Here is a 6,430-nt window from a genome sequence, read left to right on the forward strand (position 1 = left end):
ATATTAGGTACCAAACAACGTATATACAAATATGACCGCGCGTTGAATACAACCGCAGCAACGCGCGGTCAAATTTTTTCTAGTTATATATAATTAGATATATGATAATATTATGAATCTATATATATGTATATATATATATATATATATATATATATATATATATATATATGATTTCTATTAATAATTATTATTATATTGTAATATTTATAAATAGTAAACATTCAATAGATGTTATCATAATATAATTATTAAATATTACATAGATAATAAATTGTAATATTAATATATTAAATGTAATTATAAGTTTAATCATAATTGTTATATTATTAGTACATTCTATAAATATTAGTCTCAGAATTATTAATATTATCAAAATTATAATATGAAATTAGTACATTTAAGCTGTTATCTTTACCAATATTAATACTTTCATTGTTAATATCGTTATATTTATAACTAGTAGTAAAATTCTTATTTTAGTTATTATGATTAATATTAGTATTATTATTAGATATTATTATTACCATTATCATTATTATAAATTATTATTATTATCATTATTATTATAGTTATTAGAAAATAACACAATTTATTTTATCATTAATAATATTATTATGATTATTAGTATTATTATTATAATTAATAATAAAATTATTATTATTATCATTATTATTTATTCAATAACAACAATTACATACAAAATATAAATACTGGTATATATATATATATATATATATATATATATATATATATATATATATATATATATATATATCGGGGTCAATTTCAAATCTTTTTATACAACTATAGGTGATTGAATAACAGTACAAATTATGTACAGTACGATCGAATTCAGTAAGCAGTCATATTCACCTTTTCTATTTTCTTTTTATTTTTTTCTGTGATCTTTGTCTGATTGAGAACAATTACACCATATTAACTATATAATCAACCAACTTGTGTTATAATTCAGTCATCAAAATTTCCTTTCACTATCTGTAACAAATCACAACTACTGGTAATTGATTTCATTTATTTAATTTTTCTTTTTTATTAAACAGCTCGAATACCTCTGTTCTTCACATTTTCAACCAAAATTCGATTTTGATTTTTATTTCAAAATCTATAAATGAGGTTATGTTAGTATCTTTAGTTTAATCTATCTGTAAGTTTTCAAACATTAATTCCTTCGATTAAGCTTGAATTTCGAAGTCAAAGGTAAAAGTTAAAAAGTTAACTGATTTCTTTAAAATTCGAATTCGTAATTCAAATGTTGTTTATGGATTAATTTATGATCCCAGAAGTTTCTATGGACGATTTACTACATATTTCATATAGGAATCATAGCTTAAAATAGTCAAAAATTCAAAATCAAACTTTGAGTTCATCGTTTTGTATTATCGAGCTTTTACTGTTGCAGCTGTTTAAATTTTCCTCTCTGACAAATAACATTAACCTAACTAAAATGTTTCTGTTTCAATTTCATATTTTAAACCAAATTTATAGCTGTTGTTTTGATTATGAATTATCTCTGGTCGATAGATTGATTTAAGAAAGAAGAAGAAAAAGGGAAACCATTGTATTACGGGTTATATACATATAATTTGGGTATTAAAATATAAAAGCAATACACAGATCATTGGTTAGGCGTGTTTCGATTTAACGAGAGGTCGGGGGTTCGAGTCCCGGCTTGGGCGATTTGTTATCTTTTTTAGCCTTTAAGGTAGTAATCATTTTTATTATTATTATTATTTTTATTATTATTATTTTTAGTATTATTAATATTATTATTATTTCATTATTATTATTATCATTGTTATTGGTATTATTATTATTATTATTATTATTATTATTTATGATTTATGATTGTTGTTATTTAGTAAAATAAGTAATAAGATTACTAGTGTAATTAATATTATTATCATTTTTGTTACTACTAATATTGTTATTATCATTAAAAATATAATTTTGTCACTAATATATGTATTAATTATTATTTATTATTATTATTATTATAGTACAATTATGATTATTATTATTATTATTATTAATTATTATACATTTATGAATTAAAATTGGAAATTATGGAAAATCTTATGATCTTGAATAAGATAAGTATTTAAATAAATATAAGATTTACATTGATTAGGATATAACAATGATCATGCATGTTGTAAACACAGTATCTATACATATGTAAGTATAGATATAAAACTGTTAAGTTCTTAAGATATTATTGAGAATTATTACTAATAATAATAATAATATTATTATTATTATTATTATTATTATTATTATTATTATTATTATTATTATTATTATTATTATTATTATTACTAATATAAGAAGTATATTAATATACAAATTTGTTTGATTTCGATTATATGTTTTAATATATATATGAATAATATAGGTTCGTGAATCCGAGGCCAACCCTACACTTGTTCAATGTCGTCATATATATTTTTACTACAAAATACAGTATCGTGAGTTTCATTTGCTCTCTTTTTAAATGCTTTTGCAATATATATTTTTGGGACTGAGAATACATGCGATGCTTTTATAAATGTTTTACGAAATAGACACAAGTGATCGAAACTACATTCTATGGTTGGATTATTAAATCGAATATGCCCCTTTTTAGCTTGGTAGCCTAAGAATTGGTGTTTATTATAATTGCCACCAATTGACGCGAATCCTAAACATAGATCTATATACCTCGACAAGTCCCATTAGGGTTACGAATGCTTTAGTACTTCGATTATCATGTCCGATGAGAGTCCCGAAATGATGGGGATATTCTATATACATCATGTTAGTTCGGTTATCAAGCTTTCACCATATGAATGATTTTTAATTCGCGGGTTACGGGTGTCATCTTGTACTCGGGTTACGAGTACAATTAATTATATGAAATCTTATGGTTGATAAGGCTAAAAAGGAACATATATTTCATAGCATTATTCCCCAAGAAAGACAAGATTTTAGTTGCAATTGTTCCATTTTCAAGTAATAATCGTTTATATCAAATAAGTGCGAAGACAAAAGGCGAAAACGACGAATTGAAGACGAAAAGGTCCAAAAAGCTCAAATGTACAAGATACAATTAAAAATGTTCAAATTATTGATGAAGAACGTCTAAAAATGACAAGAGTACGAGTTACAAAACGCAAAGTACACGATATAAAATAGTACGAAAGGACGTTCGAAAATCCGGAACCGGGACATGAGTCAACTCTCAACGCTCGACGCAACGGTGTAAAAATTACGAGTCAACTATGCACAAGAATAAAATATAATATTTAAATAATTCATAATAAGAATAATATTAAATAATAAAAAGTTGTTAATTGAGCATAGTTCAGGGGTCATAAATGAAAATTCAAATTTATAATTTGCCTATAAAAGGCAATGTTTTCGTTCAGTTTTAGGGACACTTTTTCAATCCTAAATCTATCTATACTCTCTATCGTAATATAAATATAAATATTATAATAATAATTTTAATTTTAATTTTAAATTATAATAATAATAAGATTATGATAGAGAATATTTTGATTGTGTAAGTCGAAATTCTGTCCGTGTAACGCTACGCTATTTTTAATCATTGTAAGTTATGTTCAACCTTTTTAATTTAATGTCTAGTAACTAAGTTATTATTATGCTTATTTGAGCCGAAGTAATCGTGATGTTGGGCTAAAATATTAAGACGGGGTTATTGGATTTTGTACCATAAATAAGGTTTGGGCAAAAGACCGACACTTGTGGAAATTGGACTATTGACTATTAATAGATGGGGGGTATTGTCTAATTGAGTGACAACTCATTGGAGTCTGTCGAACCTATCTTCAAATTAATTATCCTAATAATTAATAATGATTATGGTTGTCCTATTTAGTGACGTTCATATGGAATCTATTATAATCATTTAATTAATTATTCGGGTTGGGTAATTGATTATTCAAACTGATCAAGTGGGTAAATTAATATTCATATCTAATCAAAACAGGGGTGGATTACATACAGTGATAACTGGTGTAATTGTTGACAGAAGTGATAACTGCGTCACAGTTTAAATCCTTAATTAGTTGTAATATTTGACTTCGGGTATAAGGGTAATTTGACGAGGACACTCGCACTTTATATTTATGACCGATGGACTATTATGGACAAAAACCAGATAGGTATCAAATAAACCAGGACAAAGGACAATTAACCCGAGTAACAATTAATTAAAATCAAAACGTCAAACATCATGATTACGAAAGTTTAAATAAGCATAATCCTTTTATTTCATATTCTATCGCAATTTTATTTATTGTTATTTTATTTATCGTCATTTATTTATTTTACGCACTTTAATTATTGTCATTTATCTTTACGCTTAAAAATATAAAATCGACAAACCGGTCATTAAACGGTAAAAAACCCCCTTTTATAATAATATTACTACTTATATATATAATATATATATATATTTATATAAATATAGTTTTATAAAAATATAGTACGTAATCACTAGCTCCCTGTGGAACGAACCGGACTTACTAAAAGCTACACTACTCTACGATTAGGTACACTGCCTATAGTGTTGTAGCAAGGTTTAGGTATATCCCATCCGTAAATTAATAAAACTTGTGTCATATTTTGTAGTATTTTGTATTAAAAATAATACTATTTCGTACCCTCACGCTACAACATCAAGTTTTTGGCGCCGCTGCCGGGGAGCACTAAAACGCTATATTTTTAATTATATTTGCAAAAGTATAAATAAAAAAAACGCAAAAAAAAAACAAAAACGTAAAAAAAAAAAAAAAAAAACGTAAAAAAAAAAAAATTTATTTTAATTTTTATTACCTTTAGATTTTTAGACTCAGTCACAACTTTTAGTATTAAGTTTAGTTTTGCCATAGTTATTTTCATTTTTAGATTTTTAGGCTTTGCCGTAAAATCCCTTAAGTGCTTATTCCTTAGACTAAGTTTTAGGTGCTTTAGAATTTTGCGACGCCATTTTTCGCGCTATTTTCTTATTTTTATTTTTCGACGCGTTTACCTATGTATCAATTACAATTCCAATTAGTGATCTCCATTTGTAGCTTTAATTTTAAGATAGTGATCGTTATAAGGTTGGATTAATCGCGTGTTTTTAAAGTCTTATAAGCCACTCTTCGCCTTTTTCGTTTTTCGACACTTTTCGACGCGCAATCTATTTCTTCCTTATTTCTCGTCATTCTAGTTATAGGACATAGAATTTTATCTACATCTAATCTAATATTTCTTAAACGGAAAGAGAAATTATTTAAGCGGTGAAGTTAATAGACGTTGACATTTTTCTGGTTCGTAGTAATAGTTGTATTTGTACGTGGACCGGGTTGTTGGAGCCAAACAGTCCTCAATTATATTGAGACCAAATGAATCCTGCCCCTCTGCTGCATCTTTTGGCTATTCGAAACGTGGGCAAAAATCAGAAAAGTCTATTAATTGGACAACTTATATAAGTTTTTCTTATTATTTTTTTATAACTAATAGGATAATTCTGTGAATGCACCGAGCAAGACGTTCGCCGCCGGTCATACGTTCACCACCTGTAACTCGATCAAGACATCGTTTAACAAATATAGCTGCCGTTGATTTTTCTTTAGACTCGTCATCAAGTCGACCGAGTACTTCAACTCAAATTTCCGATAATCCAGTTTTTGAAACCAATATCACAATTGAGAATCCGGAGAATACTCAGGGACAATTCCGAGACCCTGATCCATTAATTATTCCTCCGGAACCACCAATCATTCAAACAGAGATTGTTGAGGAAGAAACCATTAAATCAGAAACCTCTAGTGATTCAGATACAACACTTCCAATCATGGAAAATCTAGAACCTCTAAGTATGGAAGACCGAATGAGAGCTACACGCACGGGCCAAGGTCATGCCATTATTAAACCAGAAGTTAATGCTCCAGATTATGAAATCAAAGGACAAATTCTACACATGGTGACTAATCAATGCCAATTCAGTGGTGCGCCGAATGAAGACCCAAACGAACATCTTCGTACGTTTAATAGAATTTGTACACTATTCAAAATCCGAGAAGTGGAAGACGAACAAATCTATCTCATGTTATTTCCCTGGACTTTAAAGGGAGAAGCCAAAGATTGGTTAGAATCGTTACCTGAAGGGGCGATTGACACATGGGATGTTTTAGTTGAAAAATTTCTTAAACAATTCTTTCCGGCATCCAAAGTCGTGAGACTTCAAGGAGAAATTGTTACGTTCGCGCAAAATCCAAATGAAACATTATATGAGGCGTGGACAAGATTCGGAAGGATGTTGAGAGGATGTCCTCAACACGGATTAGATACTTTTCAAATAGTACAAATCTTCTATAAAGGCGTAGACATCGCCACACGAAAAGACATCGACATAACC

Source organism: Rutidosis leptorrhynchoides, chromosome 10 (assembly GCF_046630445.1).
Source record: "Rutidosis leptorrhynchoides isolate AG116_Rl617_1_P2 chromosome 10, CSIRO_AGI_Rlap_v1, whole genome shotgun sequence".
Taxonomy (NCBI): Eukaryota; Viridiplantae; Streptophyta; class Magnoliopsida; order Asterales; family Asteraceae; genus Rutidosis; species Rutidosis leptorrhynchoides.